This window comes from Macrotis lagotis, chromosome 1 (assembly GCF_037893015.1).
Source record: "Macrotis lagotis isolate mMagLag1 chromosome 1, bilby.v1.9.chrom.fasta, whole genome shotgun sequence".
NCBI classification, from domain to species: Eukaryota; Metazoa; Chordata; class Mammalia; order Peramelemorphia; family Peramelidae; genus Macrotis; species Macrotis lagotis.
In genome coordinates, this window is record NC_133658.1 from 480,052,071 (window position 1) to 480,078,583 (window position 26,513).

Below are 26,513 nucleotides of genomic sequence, written 5' to 3' on the forward strand. Positions count from 1 at the left end.
GAACACTTTTTCCTATTTTAGTAAGTTTAGCTACTGTAATTTTTAGCAGATATAAATATCTATATACACACACTATATAAATCTACATATACACACTACATATAATACATGCACAATATATATATAATCTATGCACATTATGTGATATATATGTATATAAACTATATGTAATATATACACTATATGTCTATACACACACTATATGTCTATATAGTATAAATACACACATAGCCTCTCTCTCTCTGCACATGGCCCTAGATTCCTTTGGAGCTAAGCTGGTGGCCAGGTGAGCCTGCTGAGGCTGGCACAAAGCAGACTGACAGCGATCTGGCTTTCAGCGGGTCCCTCTGCGCTTCCCACAGCGGCACCCGGGCACCCGGGCACCCGGGCACCCGGGCACCCGACGGCCGAGGGGAAGTAAGCTGTGATTCCCCCGGGACCAACTCTCCGAACTGTCCCTTCGGTCAGAGTCCGGCGTTTGTGTCTGTTTTTGTTTTCCGGGGGAGACTGGACGAGCGGATCATCTAAGCGAACCCGCAGGGCGGCGGCCGCTCCTGGGCGCCCCCGGCCTGCCAGGGTTGCCAGGCATGCCCCGCTCGCCCCCGCGCCCCCGCGGGCGAGGCCCCTGGCGGCCGGCGCACCCCCTCCCGCGGCCCGGCCGGGCCAGCCGCGCCTCGCCAACAGGCGCCTGGGAAGCTTTTCTTTTTCCCCAAAGTCGGCCGGCCGTCCGGCCGGGCCCGCGGCTGCCCGGGCAGCGCGCCCCTTTCCCGGCGCGGCGCCCCTTTCCCGGCGCGGCTTCCCTTCCGGGGGCCCCTCGCCGCACGGCCCAGGCTCCATTTTGTGGAGGCAGGAAGCGCCCGGCCGCGGGAACAATGGCCCGCTCCTGCCCGGCGGCGTGCCCCGGGCCGCGGGGGGCGGGGCTCCCGGGAGTGGGCGGGGCTCCCGGGCGTGGGCGTGGGCGTGGGCGTGGGCGCGCGTCCCGGGCTCCGGGCCGGCGGCGCCACAGTCCTCGGGACCGGCCTGGCGAAGGCGGGGCTCGGGCTGCGGGGAGGAAGGGGAGGGAGAGGCGGAGGAGCGGGGGGAGGGGCTGCGGGGAGGAAGGGGAAGGAGACGCGGAGGAGCGGGGGGAGCCGCCCCGGGGAGGAAGGGGAAGGGACGGGATAGCCGCCCCGCCCCGCCCCGCCAGCGGCACCGCTGCAGCAGCAGCCGGAGGAGGAGCCGGCGCCGGGGCCGGGGAGGAGGGGGAGAGGAGAGGGGGAGGAGAGGGGGAGGAGAGGAGCAGGGGGAGGAGGAGAGGAGCAGGGGGGAGGAGGAGAGGAGCAGGGGGGGGAGGAGGAGAGAGGGGGAGGAGAGGAGCCGGGGGGAGGAGGAGGAGAGGAGCCGGGGGGGGAGGAGGAGAGGGGGAGGAGAGGAGCCGGGGGGAGGAGGAGGAGAGGAGCCGGGGGGGAGGAGGAGAGGAGCAGGGGGGGGAGGAGGAGAGGGGGAGGAGAGGAGCCGGGGGGAGGAGGAGGAGAGGAGCAGGGGGGGAGGAGGAGAGGGGGAGGAGAGGAGCCGGGGGGAGGAGGAGGAGAGGAGCCGGGGGGGAGGAGGAGAGGAGCCGGGGGGGAGGAGGAGAGGAGCAGGGGGGGGAGGAGGAGAGGAGCAGGGGGGGAGGAGGAGAGGAGCAGGGGGAGGAGGAGAGGAGCAGGGGGGGGAGGAGGAGAGGGGGAGGAGAGGAGCCGGGGGGGAGGAGGAGGAGAGGAGCCGGGGGGGAGGAGGAGAGGAGCCGGGGGGGAGGAGGAGAGGAGCAGGGGGAGGAGGAAGGGTGTTTCCCAGGGCCGGTCCCAGCCCGAGTGACTCCAAGCAGGAAATTCCCCCAGAGCGGCCCAGCCAGGCAGCGCGGGCCCGGGAGCCGGGAGCCAGCCGCCCGCACCGCCCGGTAAGAAACTTTGCTCCGCGCCCCCGGGCCCCCACCGCCGCGGGGCGCGGGAGCCTGGGCAGGAGGAGCGGGGAGTCCCGGCCGGCGCCCCCCGGGCCGCCACGCGGGGGGCCCCTGGCAGCCGGGCACAGGGCGGGGGGCTGCCCGTCTCGTCCGATGCAGAGCCACCGGCGGCGCCCACCCCGGGCCCGTGCCTACCTCGGAGCTCGTGCGCGGGGACCGGGGGCGTCCTGGGAAGGGGTGGCCGCCGCCGCCCCCCCCAAGGCCCCGTGGGGAGGAGGAGGGGGAGCCCGGAGACCAACTCTTTTAAGTGGGTGGGGGGCGGCCCACGCATGAAATTCCATTTCAGGAAAGTGTGTGTTTGTGTGTGTGTGTGTGTGTGTGTGTGTGTGTGTGTGTGTGTCTGTGTGTGTGTGTGTCTGTGACTCACTCCTTGCACCTTCCTGCTTCCCTGGAATGCCACTTCCCGAAATCACCTCTAAGAAACAGCGACTCGGACTCACCCGGGCCCACGCGCGCTTTCCTCTTCCCCCCGCCAGCCCGGCTTGGCCCTTTGGAGACGGAGGCCCCGCATTCGGGGCTCCCAGCGCCGCCCCGGAGACCCCCGAGCACCCCTTGAAAGACGACAGCACAGATTTGGGGCTGCTGGCGGGCCGCGGCGCTCAGGTCAGGAGTGGCCAGGTTCTTGGGTCAGAACAGAATGCTCAGCAACTCCAAGATCTTTGAACTCTTTCTTTATGAACCGCCTAGAACCCACTCTGCCTTCTATTTGTTTCCAGGTCGTGAAATAGAGATAACCCAGATGTTTATAACAGAGACAGGTAGTGGGTGCCCAGGCAGCCGGTATAGTATGGCACTGTAGTGTAGGGTTCACCTTTAAAGTTGGGAACTTCAGTTCTTTAACGGAGGAATCCCCTTCGCATGGTTTTCCTCATAAAGGACAAGAAATCACTTTCAAAATTACAAAATTTGCGATAGAAGTCAACTATTGAACGCCGGTGTGTGCAAAAGAACATTTTAGATAATAATAAGAATAGTAATAATTGACTTTTATGTAGTGCTTTTTAAGGCTTGCACAATGCTTCATCACATTTGAAACTATTGCCCGGGGAAGCAAGACTTAATATCCTTTTAGTAAACTGAGGTCTGAGAGGTTAAGGAATGAAAAGTGTAGGTCACTTATGTAAGCCAGTTAATCTTGCATGAAGATGATAGATCAAGACTTGAAACAACTTTTTAAATGCAGTGTCTTTCCCTGGGGAGAAAAGGATCATTCTAAAGTAAATAGAATTTGCCGAACAGAGTGTAAAGGAAGGTTTACTGGGTCTTTCTGTTGATATGTTTTGTGCTCAGTGGCCAGTATTATGGAAGCAGCAATTACGTTTCTTCTCCTGATGTTGAGATTGTAAAATGATACACCAAAAGAATCTATAACTTTTATTTTAAATGTGAAATACATGTAGCTGAAAATGTCACCCATTGTGTGAGTGAAGGAAAAGGAATGAAAGATTAATGGGAGAGTTAAGTTTAAGCCTCATTTTTAAAGCCAAGAGCAGGGATCTGATGCCAATCTGGGGCTTGTCTTTACAATGATAGACTGTAATTGCTTATTAAAGCCCGAATTGTATTATTTTGTTGTCTTTGGGCAGCTGAAGTTTTTGTATCTCAGTATTTGACACTAATAGATAATTTCAGTACTGTATGCCTCAGCATGTCATTTACCATGATTTATCTTCATTTTGGTTGATGGTGTAAAATGGTAATCGCTGATCATGAATTGTCTTCAGGGACTTAAATCAGTGTTTCAACCAAAAAAGACTCCAGTGCATGTTGGTGAGTGTGTTGGAATATTTTACCAGTCTTGTCAAGAGTCTGACAACTAAAAAAAAGGCTGTCATTCTTAAAACTATACATTCTGATGCATATACATGTAAGATGTTACATTGGAACTTGCTATTTTGTTATTCCTGGAGCACCTTTAACTTGACATTTTCTTGGGGCCTGAAAGAAATTAAATCAATTTTTTTTAACAATTTTTTGTTTCTAAAGAAACAATTTTTAAAATGTTATCTTAGACAAAAATAAAAAATTGTTAATATTAATATTATATTGCTTTTGAAAAGTCTACTGGTGTTCACCCCTGTAATTTTTGCACCATTATGATTAAAATGATATGGTGTTGAAGATTTCCTGAACAAAAAAAAAGTTTGTAGGCTGTATGTGAGCCTTTAGTAATCATCTAGTCCATGTAATCATCCTGAATAATTTGATAATTGTATTTTAACATAATTGGTTTCCATTGTAATCTATGTACTTTATGCATTAAATAACTTTTTTTTTAAAGAAAAAGACTATTGGTTTCACCAGATAGCAGAAGGGAACATATAACACATTAAAATGAAGAGTTCTGATCTTAAGTCCATTCCCCTCTTTTTTTTTTAATGAAGCAGTTGAGCAATGAAGTGAATTTCTTAAGGTTATTTAATTTTTATTAGAAATGTTATCATTTGATCCAAATTCTGAAATCAGTTACTGTGCTTATTCTGATTCTTAATTTATGGTGATGGGACTAGTCACCATCAAGAGAACCTGTGGCATTGATTTTGATTTTTTTCTCTGTAATAGCAGTGTATTTCCACTGATCCAACCATCCATTCTCCCTCAACCCAACCCCCTTTGTGACATGTTGAGGTGGATCCATTTGAAAATAGACACACTCTCACTCTGTACTAATCCATTTGAATACACACACACACACACACACACACACACACACACACACACACTACTAAGCAAAGGATTCAGATATTACAAAATATAATCATTTACAGTTAACAGTTTTGTAAATAAACTATGAATGGGTCCTTTTCCCAAAGGATACAGACTTAGTGGTATTGCTAGGAACAACTTTTTATCCCTTTTTGCATAGTTCCAAGTTGTTCTCTAGGATTTATAAATCAATATGTAGATAATATAAGTGATGGACCCGAGGCATAGAATATGACCTACCCAAGGTGATACAGCTATGTGCTGATTAGTGGATCCAGGACTCTAAGTAATATTTTTGATTCAAAAGTTTGACTTAAAGTAATGTGAAACTCAAATGAGAATGTATTGGGAGAGAGGAACTCTGATGGCTCAATGGATTGAGCACTACAAGTTAGCAAGAGTTCAAATCTGGCTACAAACATTTATAAATTGGGTGACTAGGTAAGTCATTTAACCTGTTTTCCGTAGTCCATTGGAGAAGGAAATGGCAGACCATTTCAGTATCTTTTCTAAGACAACTTCATGGCCAGTATTAGTTAGCATATTGTGGTCCTCAGGGCCCCAAAGAGCCAGGCATGACTGAACAAAAAATTGAGAGTGTAGCATATTAGATAGAGGGTTGACCTCAAAGTCTAGAAAATCTGGATTTAGGGAGCAGCTAGGTGGAGAAATGGATAGGGCACTGGCCCTGGAGTCAGGAGGATCTGAGTTCAAATTCAGCCTCAGGCACTTAATAATCACCTAGCTGTGTGACCTTGGTCACTCAGCTTGGTCACTCAACCCCATTGTCTTGCAAAAAGAAAAAGAAAATCTGAATTTAAATTCTGTTTGTGAAATACCACTGGCTATGTAACCCTTCCAGGCCAATTTATGTAACCTGGCAGTGCCCTTGGCAACTCTTGAAGACTCGTTTAAATTGTAGAACAGTTGTTCTGCATTGGTGGAGTGGAAATTAAAAAAAAAATGTACATGACCCCATAAACTGTGAAGTGGAGATATAATCATGATGATGAAATCATGGTAACATAATTCCTCTAGAGGCTGTTTCACATGAAGATAAGTGGAGCTACCCACACCAGTTCCCTGACTCTATGAGTAGAACTTGATTTTGCTTATTCGATGGAGAAGTAGCAGCAGTACTTTTACCAGGCTGTGGTAGACTTGAGACACTGGGCAGTCTCATTGGCTATTATTAGCAGAACTTTAAACACACACTCATTTGTAAGGCTTACGTTAGTCATTAAGGGATCTGGACTTCCCTATAAGAGTGAACTCCTTAGAGACATTCTATTCTTTGAGATCTTTCTGTCATTCATCTTAAGAAATTATATCAATGTTCTATTATATGCTTAGGAAACCTAGACTCTTAAGGGGATACAAAAGAAATTAAGAAATGTTTACTGTCTTTAAGGTTAAAATCTAGTTAAGTATTTATTGATTGCATTACTGTACTATCTGTACTTGATATTTCAAAGGTAGAAAAAAATTACACCAATTTCCTTTGTCTAAAAACAACCAGGGGCAGCTAGGTGGCAGTGGATAGAACACCTGAGGATAGAGAGGACCTGGGTTCAAATGTGACCCAAGACACTAAGACACTTAATAATTACCTAGCTGTGTGACTTTTCACAAGTCACTTAATCCCATTGCCTTGCAAAATAAAACAAACAAACCAGAAACAATTAGAATTAACTGCTGGAGAAAACTATTGGAATGAAGGAGCTGGGACAGCAAGAATGAAGTGAATGAAATATTGATAAAAAGTAATTTTACACTCTTCCCCCTCCCCAAAGTCTCTCCTTAAAAAAAAAATACTACATTATTCCATTCCTTGAAGCTTTTTTCTTATAAAATACTTTCCTTTTCACAACCAGACTCCTAGAAAGAAAGAAAAAATCTCTTGTCTGCCTCCACAGACTCTTCTTATTCATTTTTTAAGCCCCCGTGGTCTGGATCCTGCCCTCCTCATCTGAGATTGCTCTTTCCAAAGTTCTCCCCTAATTTTCAAATTTAATGACTTTTTCTTATTATTCCTAGTCCTTCTTGTCATTTCAGTAAGTTTTGAGTACTTTTTTTAAAAGGTTTTTGCAAGGCAAATGGGGTTAAGTGGCTTGCCCAAGGCCACACAGCTAGGTAATTATTAAGTGTCTGAGATCGGATTTGAACCCAGGTACTCCTGACTCCAGGGTTTAGGTGCTTTCTCCACAGCGCCACCTAGCCACCCCAGTTTTGAGTACTTTTGACCAACCTCTCCTGTATACTCTTTTTGGGAAGGTTTGTGACATCTTGGTTTTACTCTTAGTTGTTTGATGGTTCCTTTTTTGTATCCTTTGTGGGCTCATCATCCAGAATATAATTCTTGAAGTGTGAGTAAATGTCAAGAATGTCCTTGCCCACTCTTCCAAATATAAATGCCTCTATTTGACCACAAGCTCTTTACTGTGTGCCTTCAGCTTATTTTGCAACCTTCTTTTAAAATACTTTCCTTCAAATATTAGTGCTTTACTTGAGGTCAGAGAACCAAAACTGTTTGACTCCAAGGCAGTCCTCACATTGCCTTCACACACAACAGTCCATTATTGGGCTCCCCCCCCCCCAATATTCTTTCAGCCTTTTAGAATCCTGATTTTTTCTTCAAAATCCAACTCAACCACCACCTGATACCCTCAGTTGCTAGTACTTTCCCCACCCAAAATAATGTAGTATTTATTTGCATCTATTAATATGTACTTTTCTCCCTTAATAGAATGCAATCCCTTGAGGGCAGGGACAATTTCATTTCTGCCTTTGTATCTCTGTATCTAGAAGAGGGAGTGATTGAAACTCAATGTTATTGATTATGTGACCTTAGGTTAGTCACTTCAGGGAAATGAGTTCCTTTCTTTCCAGGATCTCAGTCCTAAATTCTTTGATTCTATGTCAAGTACTTTTTACTTTCCTGATATTGGACTTATCTGGTGTGGGGGATTATCTGATTTGGGAACAAAACTTAGGGTGCAAGAGGACATCTTTGAATCCTAAATTAATAAAATCTTCCTTCAGTTAAATGGTAAAATCGGTTTCAGTTTGGCAGTTGAGGAGAATATCCCCAGGCAAATGTAGATCATTCTTCCTATACCACCACATAGCTGAATAATGTTCTACAGCTTACAAATGATTTTTAAATATTTATTTAATTTTCCAACTACATGCCACAAGTCTTCAGCAATCATTTATTTGTAAATTTTTGAGTTTTACATTTTTTCCCTCCCCCTTCCCCCTGAGAGAAAACAATCTAAAATAGGCTATGCATATGTAATTTTGCTAAACATGGACCCACCCATTTTAATCATTTTGTAAAGAATCAAATCAAAACAGGAAAAAAAACCCAAGAAAAAATATAATACTTAAGATAGTTTTAAAAATTGAAGTAGTAAGCTTTGATCTGCATTTAAACCTCTCAGTTCCTTTTAGAGAAATAGATGGGTTTTTTCCTTCACAATTCTTTTAGAATTGTCTTTGATTATTGTACTGCTGAAATGAACAGATCCATCGTAGTCGATCATCACCTCATGTTGCTGTTAGTGTGTATAATGTTTTTCTGGTTCTGCTCACTTCATTCAACATCGATTGATGCAAGTCTTCCAGGTTATTCTGAAGAGTCATGTCTTTTATGATTTCTTATAGAACAATAGTGTTCCATCACATTCATATACAATTTATTCAGTCATTCCCCAATTGATGGGTATCCCCTCAATTTCTAATTCTTTGCCACTATGAAAAGAGCTGCTATAAATATTATTGTACATATGGGTTTTTTGCCCTTTTTTGTGATCTCTTTGGGATCCATTAGTGATATTGATGGATCAAAGGATATGCATAGTTTTAATATCCTTTAGGGGCTTATAAATAATTTTAACATTTTTGCCATTTATAACAATGTAAGGTAGGATGGGCATGCATTATTTACATCCTCCTTTTATTTATTTTTATTAAACATTTTTATACTGTGTGCCAGACACTGCTTTACCAATATCTCATCTGAAAAATCATTTGAAACAGATCACAAATAACTTTTCATCCTTTCACAGGGGCCATGCTAATCTTTATCTAGTTCCAGTTTTAGTGTGCTGCCAAAGCTAGGACTTTTATCCCCATTTTCAGATGAAGAATGCAAGGGTCTTAAGAGATTTCATGATTTACCTGGGGTCATAGAATGAGGACTGTTGCCATCTACCCCAATGCCTTTGAGCTGTCTCATGTTGCCTCCATTATTATTATTATTATTATTATTATTATTATTATTATTAAATTAGTTTCTTAAATATAATAGTTAGCTTATTGACCAGTTGTGGAAATCAGTTTGTGGTTTCCCCACTCTTTTTGGACTAATCTTTTGCCTAAATGCTGTTGTGTATAACAGAGAAATAAATTATTAACACAATTTCTACTGTGGAGTCTCTATGGAATTTATTTAGTCAGGTGAGGACAATTAAGTTGTATGAGACCAAAATTTCATGTGACTTGAAGAATGAGCAGCTAGGGATGCCAGGGTATCAATACCATGTATTTCATAAACTCCATGAATTCTGGCAAGTCAAGTCAATAAGCAGTGATTAAGTGCCTAACATGCTAGTGATTGTGTAACTGTTTGAGATAGTTGTTCAATGACATCATGAGGATGATGTCCTAACTCACTTGTGAATTGGTTTTAAGGGAGGCAGAGCTGTTCAAAGTCATCAGTCTCATTCTCTCCTTCAGTTATTGAAATCCAATGGCAATATAAAACTCAAGGTGACTGGCAATTGCCTAGGCCTTGGCCTTTCTAAATTAAGATCTTTCCTTGGTCTCAGTTTATCTGAGGCAAGGCTCATTCAATGAGTAATGGTCAGGTAAAGCAAAGCAAAAGATTTTTCATCACAAAAATATCAACTTGGGGTTGTCTGGTCAGAGCAGAAAAATAATGGATTTTTTTCACTCATTTTAAAGCCATCAAAACCTAACCTATGAGGCACAGAGGCTTGGGTTGGGGGCTGTTATTGGCCTTTCAGTGAGAGTCAGGGTGATTTGGGTTTAAAGGTTTGTCAGATAAACCTCATTTGAATGAACACAATGTGCTTTTTTTAAAGCCTGTTTTTTTCAGAGCTGTATTTCAAGAAATCATAAGTGAAAACTGCACTGCACAAAAAATATTTTGTCTTAGCTTTTGAAAGAAAAATGATAATATTATACATTAACAAAATAAAATTCTTTTGAAAAAGGATTCAGGATACAAAAAAGGCAGAAGACAATCCCTACTAAATAAGCTGCAATGATTTGTGATCTTAAAATTCCCTAGAGGAAGGTATCAGATTATTAGAAAAACATTACCTTACATTTGTAACAAATAACTTCATATGAGTCACTTGCTTATACATTTTCTCAGAACAATGAATGTCTAAAAAACTCTCTCTTGTAATGTGCCGCACTTCAACCCTATTGAATTATTGCTAAACCAAGAGAAGCTGAAGAATAAGGCTATTGTTTTGATCTTTATTTTCTAATTATGCTCCTTAGAGTCTGATTTCTCTTCAAAAAATTTAAATTCACTTTTGTAGACTGTTAGAATTTAGAGTTGGAAAGGACCAGAAGGGCTTTGAGGCTAGTGCTGAAAAATTTATTAGAGGTTTGTTGGGACAGAACTCTTAAGAGATACTGATTGAAAGTTCTTTTGCTAGTTTGAACCCTCACCTAACCTCATGATTGTGTCCATAACTGTAGAGATCAAATGGATGACCTTGAACAGCAGTAATCAAATTTATTTTGGACCCAAGAGCCCTTTACAACTCAGATCCTGCCACTTCCCTGCCTCTTTTTTGTTTTTTCAAGGCATGGGGTTAAGTGACTTGCCCAAGGCCACACAGCTAGGTAATTATTAAGTGTCTGAGGTCCAATTTGAACTCAGGTACTCCTGACTCCAAGGCTGGTGCTCTATCCACTGCGCCACCTAGCTGCCCCCACTTCCCTGCCCCAAAGAACTTTTGTTTAGAAAGATTATCTATTATCAATATTCACTCCATTAGAAATTAAAATGTCTTAGTATTATTATACCACTGGCCTTGAGAATTGGTTTTAAGACTTAAGTCATGCATAAAACAAAGTGGTAATGGTAGGCAGAATTGTTTAATTACATATGCTTTTACCCCCAACTCCTAGCATAATGTCACATACATGGTAGAGATCTTAGGCTGGGATGATATAGCTTCGTGTGGCCCAAGTACAAAAGCCAACTAGGAGGATATAGTGGTCCCTCTTCCTCAGGATTGATATGTGCAGGGTAAGGGTAGCTGCACCAAGTGAACAGATAGTGTATCCTTGCTCCGTATCCTTTCTGTGTTGTTTGTCCTTTGTCCTCAAATGGGACCATGACATCAGGGAGATGATGCTTTGACATGCATATGAATTGGATTTGGGTGAGGGGGTGCTATGCAAAGTTACCAGCTTCACTGTTTCCTCCAGAGCTGTCTAGTTCCATTGGCCAGAGATAGATCACGATGGTCTTCAAATGTCCCATTCTTCAATTCCAAACCCAAAGACCTGTTTACTACCTGAGACCTAATGCAGAAATCCCTGGTACATGCTCAGACTGAAAAAGGGTGTTCACTAGTCATTTAAGGTATGATCTGACTTATAAAAAAATAAGTTTGCAACTGATTTTCAAAATATCTTCTAATTTATATGTAAGATAAAATTCAATCAGTCACCAAGGACAGTTTCATTACTTTTTTTTTTGGTTTCATTACTTTTTAAGAAAATACTGACACTGCAGAACAGATATTGTTCTACCATAATATTCAGCTCTCAGGGTTCTATGAATGCTTTGAAGAGAGAAAGAAACTGTGTGTGTGTGTGTGTGATTATTTTGTAAAATGAAAATCTGTTAGAGAGACTGTGAGAGAGAGAGAGATTATTTTGTAAAATGAAAATGTGTTTATGATTTTATTTTGTCAGATAAGAAAAAGAATTTTTTTTTCATCAAGTTAAGCATTTACTAAGGACTCCTTTGTAATAGACACTGGCTAAGCACTGAGGGAAGGATATAAAGAAAGTAAAAAAAATCAGTTTCTGTTCTCAATGAACTTACAGTCTATTGAACAGATAGTTCTGCAGACAACTAGATACAAACAAGATATAGACAGGACAAATTCGGGGAAATAATCCCACACTAAGATTGAGGAGGACTGGGACAGCCTTCTTTGTAGAAGATAGGGGAGGACTGGAGGAAGCCTGGAGGAAGATAGGAGGAGAGGCAAGATTTAGGTTTGGGGTCAGCCATTGAAAGCACTAGGAGGTAGGAGATGGAATATCTAGGCAAATATCACCTGATCACAGACTATGTGGAGTGGAGAAAGGTTAAGAACATGGGAAAGGTAGGAGGGAACCAATCAGAAAGGACTTTAAAAGCTGAGGAGTTTATATTTGATCCTGGAATCATTAGAGTTTACTGAATAGGACTGGAGGGTTGGTATGACCTTCTTGGACTTAGGCTTTAAGAAGATCCATTTAACTACTTTGAATGGAGAATGGACTGAAATGGGGGAGAAACTTAAGACAAGAAGACCAACCAGAAAGCTGTATAGGTTTAGGTAATTTTGGTTTGAGATGATGGTTTGAACCAGAGTTGTGGCAGTTCGAGAGGAGAAGGGTGAGAAGATACATGTTTACCAAGATGGAAATTTTTTTTTTCCGTTTTATCTCCTGAACCTACTCTGTGGTGGGCATAAAGTAGGCATTTGCAAATAACTGATGAATTGAATTAAATTTATTTCCTTAGTTTATGACTGTTGAAATTCATCATGGAATTCGACCATCTTCCCATTTTATCAGAGTTTTCTTGAATGTTTCTAGCAATCTGAAGTGATAGTTTATTCACTATACTTATGCATGTTCTGTAATTGCTTTTTTTTTAAGATTGTAGAAATCAACTATGTGCCCAAATTGTATGTAAAGGAGGAAGTTTGGAATCTTTTTATAAATATAAGACAGTATTTTTTCAGTACAATCTGAAAAATACTGTGTTAGAATATCTGAAAAATAAAATACTGAGTTAGAATATCTTAAAACTGTCAACTCAAAGAGACCGATTTGGCCCAGAAAAATCATATTAGAGCAGATGAAAAAACCAGGAAAAGGCTTTTCCAGGACATTTTGGCTTTCACAAACAGAACTCCCATTGTAGGGATGATGTGCCTGTAAAGCTCTCTCTTCACATGACTACAAAAATATTTGGGACAGAAAGATCTTGACTATAATCCTGCATTACTGAAGGAGTTGGTCTCTGTGTTAATACACTTGATTGTTCAGAATTATAGGAAAGTTTTTAATAATTTTGCATTGGTGATTTTGTCTAGATGTTTGTAAAGATGTGTGTGCATCTTTAAACTTTTCAATTTAAGATTTTGGTGTACAAGTTTTGTTAAAAACTTGTTTAACATTCCCAGACCACTGCTCTTTTTCTCTTTCTCATAAACCATTGCCAATGGCATTCCATTTCTCTCATAATTCCTTTCCTTCCTATCAGTTTTTTCTTTGTATAATTTGTATAATTTAGTTCTTCATAAGAATGTTCATTTCATCTTTGTGATTTAATCTCTTTAATTTCTATCTTCCACAAATCCAGAGGTAAATCCTTCTGTGCACTCTCCAAAAGTAATTAAAAAGCACTCCTTAATTAAAAACTCTTGATTTAACTCTGTCTGACCACAGCTTACCAACACCATCTCTCCTAAATCAAGTCAATTCAACTCAACCAGGAGTTATGAAACAAGGCATTGTGCTAAGCACCAAATATTCAAAGAAAACAATCCCTCTTAAGAAACTGTAATGTATGGAGACAACATATAAAGAATTATGTACAAACAAGATATAGACAGAATAAACTGGAGATAATTAGGAGTTATTAGCATTAAACTCATTCTTTAAAATCATCAAGATTTCTAATCCCTCTGCCTCTCACTTATTTCTCAGGTCATTATTATCTCTACCCTGACTTTACTTCCCTCAGGGTATTCTTGACATTGACATTATAGTTAGCTGGTTCAGTCCTCCACTGTCTACTACTCTGAAATGCCTTGGACCCTTGTTATTTTGGTGCTAATCCTCATTCCCAATCTGCTTCTACAATTCTTACTCAAGGTTGCTGAAAGAGGAAGTCATACACATGTGTTGATTGGATATATTATAAATAAATGTCCACCTGGCCATCTTTGTATCTTTTTATTCTTGTTTTTTTGTTTGTTTTTAGGTTTCTTTCAAGGTATTGAGGTTGCCCAAGGCCACACAGCTTGGTTATTATTAAGTGTCTGAGGCTGGATTTGAATTCAGGTATTCCTGACTCCAGGGCAGTTGCCCACTGTGTCACCTAGCCTCCCGGTATCCTTTTATTCTTCCCCAGTTGATTCCCTGACTCTCCCATAAGTTTTTTCCAAACTTTCTCCTCTTAAGTCTCCTATACCTCCTTTCCCAACTAAGATGAAGAACTGCCCTCTTTATTGAGAAAACTGAGACTCTTCAATTTGAATTTCCCTTTCCCATTCTCTTGATATTAAAAGCCCTTGAAATCATCTCCCATTTTTTTCCCTCCTCTCTTTCTGCCAGTCTCTTATCAGTGAGATGACTCTTCTCCTTGCCAAGGTCTAACCTTTTGCATGTGCCCTTGATCCTCACTTTCCCCTTCCATCTTCTCTAGCAACTTGAAACCTTGGTCCTCTCTCCTTTCAAACCTCTCTAGCAAGTAGTTCCTTCTTTACTGCCTTGAAACATGCCAGATCTCCTCCATTTAACTTTCATTGGACACTGCCATCCTTTCAAACTATTGTACTGTATCTTTCTTCCCTTTTTCAGACATTCTCCTTGAGTATAAATTTGCTCCCTTCACTTTCTTTCCTCTCTTCATTGCTTTAGCCTTTACAATCTGATTCTGATCTCATCATTCAATTAAAATTATCCTATCTAGAGTTACCAAAGATAGACCAGTAATAGACCTCATCCCTCTTTGACCTCCCTCTCTCTTTTTTTTTGCAAGGCAAACGGGGTTAAGTGGCTTGCCCAAGGCCACACAGCTAGGTAATTATTAAGTGTCTGAGTCCGGATTTGAACCCAGGTACTCCTGACTCCAGGGCTGGTACTTTATCCACTACGCCACCTAGCCGCCCCTGACCTCCCTCTCTCTTGTTGGGTTTTTGTGACATTCTCTGTTTCCCCTATTTGTTTGAACAGTCTTTTGTCTCTTTTCCTGGATCACCATCCAGATCATACATTCTAACTCTCTGTTTGCTCCCTAACGACACAGTCCTAGACCTCTTACCCTTGTCTAACTTGATAACTTCATCTGTTCACATAGTCATCTCTTTGCATATGATTGTCAGATCTATATGTCTCTCTCTTCTGAGTTTCAATCCCCTATCACCAATTATCTCCTTTTTTTTTCAAACTGGATTACTTCATGGTATTATTTTAAACTGATCATGGACAAATCAGAATTTATTATCTTTCCCTCTAACCCACTTCTCTTCCAAAATTCCCTGTCTCTATTGAAGATGACACTATTTGGCCAGTGTCCTGATTTCATCATTTTAATATTACCCATAACTTGCTCTTCCCTCACCCCACAGCTTACTAGTCTCGCCATTTCTATGTCCACAGCATCTCTCTCATTTTTATACCTCTTCAACTTCTGACTTACATTATTGCAATAACCTCTTTATTGGTCTCCTTCCCTCAGTCCTCTCCTTATTCCAAATTAATCTCTATACTGTAGTCAAAGTGATTTTACTGAAAAACATCTGACCTTTTGAACTTCAGTGGCCCCTATGAGGTGGCTCAGTGTCACAGTGAATAGAGTGTTGGTCTTATGGTTAGGCTTATCTGAATTCAGTTAGACACTCACTCAGTGACCCTGGGTTAGTTTCTTGAAACTTGTCTCCTTCAATTTCCACAATGGAATGGGCATGATAATAATTCCTCTCTCCCGGTATTGTTGTGAGGATTGAATGAAATAAAAATAGGTAAAGTGCTTTGCAAACCTTAAAGTGCTATATAAATACTGGTTACTACTCCTATTACGACTTATAAAATTAAATATGTTGTTTGTTATTCAATTGTTTTCAGGTGTGTTCAACTATCTGCGATCCCATTTGGGCTTTTCTTGACAATGGTATTGGAGTGCTTTGCCATATTCTCCTCCAGCTCATTTTACAGATGAGAAACTGAGGTAAACAGGGTTAAGTGACTTGCCCAGAATCACATAAATGATCTGTGTCTGAGGCCAGATTTGAACTCAGTAAGAGACTCCAGGTGCAGAACTCTATCCATTGTGCTAGCTGCCCTTGAATCAAATATAAATTCTTTTTAGCTATTAAAGCTCTTCACAACTTGACCCCCCCATCCCATCTTTCTAGATTTATGGTACATTTCACTTTCTCCTGGATCTACAGTCTGGCCAAACTGACCACCTCTCTTATTTCTCAGACAAAAAATTCCATTCCATCACCTTGCCTTGGTCCTGACTGTCCCACGTGCTTGGAATGTACTCCTCCCTTTCACTTGTTAGAAGAAACCTTTTTTCCTCCAAGATGTGACTCAAATACCACCTTCTACTTGAAGTCTGCCCTGATTTCCCACTCTCCACCCTCAACTGCTGATGCCTTCCCTCCCAAATTATATTTCTATTCAGTTACTTTGTATTTATTATTCTTAATTTAATGTATTTACCTTTAAATTATATTAAATTATTAATTTTGTAGCTAGTTAAAAACAAAGTGTGTGTGTGTGTGTGTTTGTGTGTGTGTGAGAGAGAGACTGTCCTTTAGAATATAAACACCTTGCTAATAGAGATAATTTCATTAATTGGACTTGTGTCTTCAGGACTCAGCTCAGTTCTGGTGCACAGTAGACATTTAATGAATGCTTAATGGTTGTTTGAATTGCTGTGATCAAAAATGACTTGGTGATCAGTCTTTTTGGGGATAAACCACTCTGAATTCAGCAAGACTGGTCCTTAGACCAGAGATATGCAAGTCCCTAGGCTGGAGGACTTGAAGCTTTCTCAGCTTGGTAGGTCTGACCAGAGCTTGTGCTTGGCTTCCCATAGCCTTTGAGAACTAACAACATTACCCCACTCTCATGAAACACAGGGGAAGAAAATCAGTTAAAGTTGTATTTCATCCCTTAGGGTCCCACACAATGGAGAGAGAGATGGCCCTTGATGACAAATACGAAAAATACCAAAAAAATCCAAATTTCATTGACTTAGGTCTGATTTGTCCATTACCCCCAAAAATTCAAAATAAAGGAAGCTTGTTTTTTTTAAAAAAAGATTTATTCTTGAATGGGGTTCTGTTTTTGAAAAGGAAGGTTTAGAGTGGCCTAGCTTAATCTCCATGTACTTGTCATACAATGTTTTAGTGTGCACAAAATTTATATACCAGTGAAGTGTACTTAGCTAAGATTATTGTCAGTCAGCTCACTGGTCTATTTTGTTTGTCTTGGTATTATAATGGGCAGCTAACTAGGTGGTACATTGGATAGAGCTTTGGGCCTGGAATGAGATTCTTCTTTATGAGTTCAAATCTGGTCTTAGCCACTTACTAGCTCTGTGATTCTGGGCAAGTCACCTAATTATGTTTGCCTCAGTTTCCTCACCTATGAAGTGAACTGAAGAGGGAAATGACAAACTACTCCAGTACCTTTGTCGAAAAAACCCTCAAATTTTAGGACAAAAATTGAACAATATATAGAGAGCTGAAAGTAACCTCAGATATCATCTAGTCCATCCTTTTCATTTTGCAGATCAGGAAACTGAAGACAGAGGAGGTTTAATGACTTTCCTAGAATCATTTAAAAATTGATGCCTTTTGGTTTTGTTTTTACATCATAGTTATTAACTCATGCATTTTCCCACCCCTAATGGAACCTCATTTATAACAAGGAAACAGCTAAAATAAAAATGACAAAACAACCATAATCCTCAGGACCTCTGCTCATCTCTTCACATTGCGGAGATGCTGTTTGTTCTCAGTTTCTCATTCTGTCATGCTTCCTCCACTATACAGCTAGTGGTCAGGGCCTGTTTTTCTATTGTCATCTCTCATCTTCACCCCCTTCTGACATTCAGGTCTTTCTGACTCCAGACCCAGCCCTCTATCTACAGAACCTTGGAGCTCCAAGTAACTAAAGTTTCCCAAAGAATAGCCCACTCACTTGTTACTTAACACATAGGATTAGGGCGTATCCTCCCGGTTGTTATAATTAGTGATATCATCTGGAATTTCAAGAATGACTACATTACACACACCCTTTCTCTAATGGTCTCTTGAGTTTATTCATTCATTCAGCAAGTATTTGAGTAGTCCAGGCCCTTTGCCTTGATTGGGGTGGAGGAGAACAGAAAAATCAATAACATGATCTTTCCCCTGAAGATGATTACAATCTAGTAGTGTGGTGGCAAGACATATGCAATGATAGATGGCAGAGAAGTATTAAGAATTTAGATTTTAAAAAAGATCACATTGGGTTATGGAGATAAAAGAAGCTTTAATTGCAAAGATATTTGACCTGAGCCTTCAAGGATAGGTTGGATATTCATAAGTGAATATTGAGGGTAGGTAACCCACATTTCAAGGAACAGTATAGTTAAAGAAGAGAGAAGAATGTACATGGTGTTTTAGGGTTGGTTTAGAGCTATTTTCCTATAGAGTATACTTGAAATATATTTAAAATCAATTGATCATCAGGTATTTGTAAAGGGCCTACTATATGTCAGACACTGCTTGGTGATAGTGAAAAAAATGAATGAAATAATCCCTATTTCTAAGGAGTTTACATGCTTGGGGAAGGGCAGCAATAAAGATACATATGTAGATGTACAGAATAAATACAATTGTTAAATATAAGATAGTTTGATAGAGAAAGCACCAGAAATGGAAAGAATCAGAAAAATATAATGTCCAATGGAATGGAAAAGCAGATTAGAGCTAGAAATTAGGGGATTTTATATTTGATCTTTAAGCTTATTGGACATGGTCTAATCTATGTATAAAGAAAATGACTTTGGCTGCAGAATGAAAGGCTAAAATAGGAAAGACTTGAAGTAGGGAGACCCATTAGTAGATTATTATAATAATTCAGGCACAAGGTAATGGGAGGGGGGTTAAGACTTGGAGGATAGGTTGAATTTAGATTGTATAGAGCCTTAAATTCAAAGCTGAGTTTGAATTTTCCTGTTGAAAAATTATTTCTTGGCTTCTGCTTGCTGACAGAATCTAAGTTAATGATGTTTATGTAAGACTATTCTGATGAATTGGAGTGAGAAGATTGTAGGGAGACCAGTTAGGATACTTTTGAGAAAGTTCAGATGCCAAAGATCTGAAATAGGAAAGACCAGTGGGAATGGAAGATATATAGAAAAGGGCATGTGGGAAGTTAGAGACTGAGAAGGAATGCAAAGAAGAATTCTCATAGGATTTAAAGGTTTTGACCCTGAGAGAACAGTGACATTTTCTCTCACTATCCCACTTACTTGGCCTGCTCACTCTCTTCATCTCCACTTCCTGGCCTCTTTGACTTTCTTCAAGTCCCAGCTAAATTGTTACCTTCTTCAAGAAGCTTTTCTCAATTCACCTTCATGCTAGTGCCTTCCCTCTGTTGATTATCTCCAAATGTAAGATTGTAAGAACTGTAAAGAACTGTCTATCAAATCGTGGTACTTGGTGGGATTGTGCTTCACCGCAGTCTGTTAGGAAAATTGTATCCACCCTTATGGGGAGACATAGATCACTGAATTATTAAAGTATTATATTGCCAAAAAAAATAAAGGGAAAACAGAAATACCATGATTTATCAAATAGAAGCTGAGCTTAAATGCCACATGCTGACTTAGAATTTAGTTGTTGTGGTGGGTTGTGATGATGGAGGTGGTGGTGGCAGTGACTGTGCCAGCTCTTCACTCTTTTTTTTTAATTTTTATTTAAGGCAGTGGGGTTGAGTGACTTGCCCCAGGTCACATGGCTGGGAAATTATTAAGTGTGTGAGGCTGGATTTGAACTCAGGTACTCCTGATGCTAGGGCCAGTACCCACTGAGCCACCTAGCTGCCCCCAACATTTCATTCTTCAAGAGAGAACCATGACATATAGGAGGTGATGCCATTATAGACAAGTAAATTGAATTTAAGTGAAGGAGGACTATGTATTAAAACCACTAGCCTTTTTAATTTACCTAATTTTTAAAAAACCTAAAATTATAGGACTTTTCATTTTTAATAAGTATCTTCTTAATTAGACAACTTTCCATTCTGTCCAGTCAAAATCTTGTTTGGATCCAGATTTTGTCATCCCAAAATACTAATGGAGTACATAGATATTATTATGAGACACTCTCCTGAGTGCAGAGGGGCCAAACTCAAAGAGATGAAAATGCAATGGGGAAATGTTTATCAAAATAAAAATGCAGCAAAATATAGAAAATATTCATTTGTGACTTTCTAAGTAAAGATATGACAGCAGGAATTTGTTTCTATTTGAGTTTGACACCCCTGATCTAATGGATAGAGAACCGTCTTTTAAAGTCCAGAATCCCACTTCCATTCAAAGCCTGCCTTTGACACAGACTGTATGAGGGAAACTTTAGGCAAGTCCCTTGACCTTCCTCTATGTCTCAATTTTAGACATAGAGATCTCCCTCCTTTCTTGTAGAGGTGAGGGAAATGTTGAACACTGTACATAATGTTGGTATTGGTTTATGGGTTGATCAGTTTATCTTTTTTTTCCTTTTTATATTCATTATAAGGCCTGTCAGGGAGGTAGAAGTAGATAAAGGTAATATAAAAATATAGTGATAGGTATTTTTTAAAAACCTCATAAAGTTTCAGTCTTGTCTAATTCTCCATGACCTCATTTGGGGTTTTCTTGAAAAAGGTCTTTTGCCATTTCTTGTCCAGCTCATTTTACAGATAAGGAAACTGAGGTAAAGTGAAGTGACTTACTCAGTGTCACACAGCTATTAAGTATCTTGAGATCACATTTGTCTGACCCCAGGACCAGTGCTCTATCCACTGCACCACTTTGCTGCTCCTATAAGGTGTGGAGCAGATGAAAATTTGCACTGGCAGAAGTTTTCTCTTGTTAAGTTCATAGAATCATTGGTTTTAAAATGGAATGTTTCTTAGAGGCCATCTAGTCCAATCCATTTATGAAAAATAGGCCAAAAGAGGTTAGTTTGCTTGTCCAAATATTATTAGCAACTGACTAAAGCAGGATTTGAATCTGTATTACAACTCTGAACCTACTGTTCTTTTCATCAAAATTATATTTTTTTTCTTGTTTTTTTTTATTTTTCTGGTTCTTCATACTTGACTTCATATCATTTCAGTATGTAGTAAAAGTCTTTCTGTGCTCTGAATTCCATTTATATTGTTTCTTTTCTTTTCTTTTTTTTTTTTTTTTTTAGTTTTTTGCAAGGCAAACGGGGTTAAGTGGCTTGCCCAAGGCCACACAGCTAGGTAATTATTAAGTGTCTGAGACCAGATTTGAACCCAGGTACTCCTGACTCCAGGGCCAGTGCTTTATCCACTGTGCCACCTAGCCGTCTCTATATTGTTTCTTAGATCATACTTTATTACATTCTCAAACCACGTCTTGTATATTAGCCATTCTCTATTCAATATTTCTATTCCTTTGCTACCACAGAAAAAATGCTGCTATATATATTTTGGTATAAATGAGACCTTTTTGTTATCATCCTCTTTGGGGTACATGAGTAGCAAGAGATCTATATCTCTTCTGATCTACATGATTTTTCAAAGCTCAGCAAATTAATCTACAAATATTTTTTAAATCCTTATTATTAGCTAGGCACTTTGCTGAGAGTTGAAGACATAAAGAATGCAAAAACAGGCATGCTGTTAAGGAGCTCACATTCTGATCGAATGATAAAGATTGCTTACACTGTAGTCACTCTTTTAACATAATTCCAAATTGCTTTCCAAAAGTGTTGAACCAAGTCACAGTGCCTTATAAGCATTTCATTTATGTACCTGTATTTCCAAAGCATTTCATTTTTGAAAGACAGTAAACATTTAGATGGTACCTGCAATAAATGATGGGTATAAAGCTCTTCAAAGCAGCATTTCTGTGGAAAAACAAGTGCAAATAACACCAGGAGGCAACAAGAAATTGATCCTTTTCTTCCTATACTTTGTTCAACCTGTACACACAGTCCTTATTTTTTATTCTTAGTTTATTTTTGTTGAGAAATAGTTTCCTATATCAGTGAAAATTATGGATTTGGTCCAAAAGCCATTCTCTGTTATCCAACCAGTTAATTATGCCTCCAACCCCACTATTGCCTTTGTGAGCCCCCCCCAACCCCTTGACACGCTTTATTATTTCTTAATTTTATATATTTCACTAAATATTTCCAGATTCTAAATTTTAAAAAATTAACCTTTTAACTTTTGAGTTCTCCATCCTTGCCCCTTTTCCCTCCTTGAGAGAAGCAAACACTTTGATTTTGATTATAATGTGAGGACATACAAAACACATTTCCCTATTTAACCATGTAAAAAAAAAGAAAAGTCTAAGCCTTTCACAGTTGATCATCTGTACAATCTTGTATTCTAACTGTAGATAATGTTCTGGATCTGCTCTCTTCACTTAGAATCAGTTCAGTCTAATCAGGTTTTTCCTGAAATTTGCCAGGTCATCATTTCTTTCTTTCTTTCTTTCTTTCTTTCTTTCTCTCTCTCTCTCTCTCTCTCTCTCTCTCTCTCTCTCTCTCTCTCTCTCTCTTTCTTTCTTTCTTTCTTTCCTCTTTTTTTCTTTTTGCAAGGCAATAGGGTTAAATGACTTGCCCAGAGTCTCACAGGTGTCTGAGGCTGCATTTGAACTTTGACTTCAGGGCCAGTGCTCTATTCACTCTTCCACCTAGCTGCCTGCCCCTAGGTCATCATTTCTTACAGCACAATCATATTCCTTCACAGCCATATACCACAAACTTATTCAGCCATTCCCCAAGTGATGGCCATCCCTTTGATTTCCAATTCTTTGACACCTCAAAAAGAGCTGCTATAAATATTTTTGTACAAATAAATCCTTTTCTCTTTTCTTTGCTCTCTCTGGGACTTAATAGTGAAATTTTGCTGGATCAGGGAGTATGTATTCACCCTTTGGGCATAGTTCCAAATTGTTTTCTAAATTGTTGAACCTGTTCACAACTCCACCAGCTGTTCTTTAGTGTCCACAGTTCATATTGTAGCCAACAGCTGTCGTTTTCCCTTTCTGCTGTGTTAGCCAATCTGATAGGTGTAGTGAGGTGACAGAGTTGTTTTAATTTGTATTTCTCTAATTAGTAATGATTTTGAGTATTTTTTCATGTGACTATTGTTAGTTTTGATTTCTTCTCTTGAAAACTGTGTATTCATATATTTTGACTATCAGCTGGCAAAGGCTCTTATTTTTATCAATTTAGTTCAACTTCTATGTAACTGAGAAATGAGACTTTTATCAGAGAAAGTTACTAATTTTTAGCTAGTTTTTGAGTTACATTTTTGTGTTGAGCTACTTGATGGGAGACCTCCCTGAAGATTGACATTCACATCAATATAAATTTTTGACGCCCCTCTTTGGTTCAATTAATATAAATTATTGCTGTTATTCAGTTGTTTCAGTCTTGTCCGACTCTTCATGACTCCATTTGGATTTTATTTAGTAAAGATACTAGAATGGTTTGCTATTTCCTTTTTCATTTCATTTTACAGATCAGGAAACTGAGGAAAACAAGATTAGGTTATTTTTTAGGTCACAGAGCTATTAAGTGTCTGAGGTTAAATGTGAACTTCAGGGTCTTCTGACTCCAGCCCTGACACTATATTACAGACATATACTAAACTACTACGTATAGTACACCCACTGCATGACAAAAGACCCAAATAGGGGCGGCTAGGTGGCACAGTGGATAAAGCACTAGCCCTGGAGTCAGGAGTACCTGGATTCAAATCTGGTCTCAGACATTTAATAATTACCTAGCTGTGTGGCCTTGGGCAAGCCATTTAACCCCGTTTGCCTTGCAAAAATCTAAAAAAAAAAAGACCCAAATACATTTTAGTCTATAGTATTCTCCCTATTTACCAGACTGTTAAACATATTTTTAAAAAGAAAATGTAAAAGCTATGAAACTAGTATGACTTGTTCTTGATGAATCCTTCTGATTGCTAATGTAATCACTTTAAGTTGCTCCCAAATTATTTTTGTGCTTTATTAGTGAATTTTGATAGAATTTGAAGATTTTAATTTAAATAATCTGTCTCTCCCCCACCCCCATTTTTTTTTAAAGGGCATTTGCTTGTCTCTGATCCTATATCTCTTCTCCTTTTCTGCATGATTTTTCAAAGTTCAGCAGGTTAATCCACACATTTTTTAAATCCTTATTATTTGCCAGGCACTTTTATTAAGAGCTGCAGGCATACAGGTTGCAAAAAACAGGCAAGCTCTTAAGGAGCTCATATTCTGATTGAAAGATAATATATAAATAACTAATTACATACTTGCAAGAAGATATGTATCTATCTGTCTATCTGGCAGGAGGGAAAGAGAGACTGAGAATGACTGAAGATCATAATTTCAGAGGAGCAGTGCTAGCAACTGAGTGGTCCCAATAAAAATGTGGTCTGAAGATCCTGGGGATGAAGGGGATAGAGAGAAGTCTTGAGATCAAAACTATTTTTATCATAATATTAAGGTTTTTTTATTTCTAATATGATAAATATATCAAAAACCCACAGAAAAAACTTCTTGGGGAAGTTTCTCAGTACTATTTTAGAGTGTAAAGGAGTCCAGAGACCAAAGTGTTTCGAACTGATGATTAGAATACTAGTTCATAATTGTCCACTTAACTGAGTTTACTGAAGGCAGTAAATTTGCTTTTGCTCTTAAATAGTTCCCTAACTTATAATGGTTTTCAATTTCCTGTTAATTATTCTGGATCATTTCTATCCTGAAAAGAGTGGAGTAGAGTCTGGGATGTTGTGAGGCTCATAGGATAATGAATAAAATTACTTTGCAAAAATCTGTGTTTGTTATTGTTAGTCTATTCCAATCAGATTTGCAGTCTGGTGACTTCAATTTTTCATTCCTTCAATCTTCTATTGCATTTCTGAACATGGTAGGCACTTGATATTTGTTGATTGACTCAAACAGTAGAGCAGTTCAGGGGTGTGTGGTGCTAAGGCACAAAGATATGGAAGATGGTAGTTTGGATGGGTTATAGAAAATATGAAGGGGAGCATTCTTACAAGGCAGGAAACGTAAGTTGGATGCAGAAGACTACCTTTAGATAATAAACAGAGGGAAGGAAATTAATGTTTTATGAGCATTTCAAATTTGAAATAAAAGCAGTGGTGCTGAAGCCAAGAAGGGAGAAAAATAGAAAGGTGAATAGTCCCAATTGCCAAAAGTGGCAGATAGGTTGAGGACGTGAAGTCCTAATAAAAGACCATTGGATTTAGCAATTAAGAAATCATTGTGGATAGAGCACCAGCCCTGGAGTCAGGAGTACCTGAGTTCAAATCCAGCCTCAGACACTTAATAATTACGTAGCTGTGTATGTGGCCTTAGGCAAGCCACTTAATCCCATTTGCCTTGCAAAAACCTAAAAAAAAAAAAGCATTGATAACTTTTGAGAAACATGGTCTTGGTGGAGTCTGAAACCAGATTGTAGGGTATTCAGAGGTAAGTTGTTGGTGAAGAGGTAGAATAGTGGAGAGTTAGGAATGGGAAGAGAGATATCATAGATTTGTGACTGAAGGATGGTTTGTGTGTGTGTGTGTGTTTTAAGCATAAGGAGATCACATTGGTTTTGCAGGCAGCAAGAAGGAGCCAGTAGAATGGGCAAAGAATAAAGATGAGAATGAGCATGGGAATGATTGAAGAGGTCAGATCAACCAAAGGGTTGATTTTCCTGGAGAAAAGGAGATCTAAAGGTTCAATTTCTATCTCTAGCTTTGTGATACTGGGCAAGTTACTTAACCTCTGTTTGCCTCAATTTCCTCCTCTATAAAATGAGGATAAGTAGTACCTACCTCCCTGGATTGCTGGGAGGATCAAATGAGAAACTAATTGTAAAGCGTTTAGTTGGCATAAGCCCAGCACAAAATAAGAACCATATAAATATTTGTTGTTGCTATTACTAGTCATCATTTCTCAGTCAGTCCAGTTCCTTCATTTCTAGGACTCTAGAATAGTCCCAGATAAACCAGAAATGCTCACATTGATGTTTACTATGAGTGTTCAGTCTGCATGTTATCATAGTTGATTTACAAGATTAATGAGATAATGACTTGCTCATCTTGATATTTGCTATCTCCATCTTTTAAGTTTAACTATTGAAGTGGTGGTTTTGTTTAAATGATCAGATTTACCATATGTGTCACTCTAAAAGATATATTGTAACTAAGTAAAATGTTTCTGTTGTGCTAAATCTGGCTTCTTGCACCTCCTGAAGTCCTAAGAAGTTATGATTAGAATAAACCATCTGTAAGAAGGAAAAGGACACACCCTTGAAGCCTCCAGTTCTGAGAAGCTTCAGTTAACTGAGAGACTTCATGCATAAGCTGGTAACTTTTACCTGATAGGACCTGAGCTCTTTTAAAATAATTTAAAGCTTAAAAGAGACATCTGGTCGTTTAGGTTTTGGGTTTTTTTTTTAAAGGACTGTTTGTGTTTTCTTTCTGGAGGGGATTGTCATTTTCAGTGGGAGTTCCCAATTAGCCCCAAGACAGATGTTCAGGGTGGTCCCCTAAATTAGTTAATAGTTTT

The 26,513-nt window shown here is 39.7% G+C and overlaps 1 protein-coding gene and 1 non-coding gene across 3 annotated transcripts in view; one reads left to right on the forward strand and one right to left on the reverse strand.

Moving 5' to 3' along the window:
• The first annotated feature begins 1,817 nt into the window (after positions 1-1,817).
• Positions 1,818-26,513, forward strand: part of CYFIP1 (cytoplasmic FMR1 interacting protein 1) — a 164,276-nt gene continuing 139,580 nt past the window's right edge. For both annotated transcript variants that reach the window (XM_074213710.1, XM_074213709.1), the window contains exon 1: positions 1,818-1,918. The gene's annotated coding sequence lies outside the window, so the exon portion shown is untranslated. The remainder of the gene's footprint in view (positions 1,919-26,513) is intronic.
• On the reverse strand, positions 8,712-8,813 carry LOC141510644 (U6 spliceosomal RNA). The gene has a single exon (XR_012475076.1). It is a non-coding gene; the product is annotated as a U6 spliceosomal RNA (small nuclear RNA).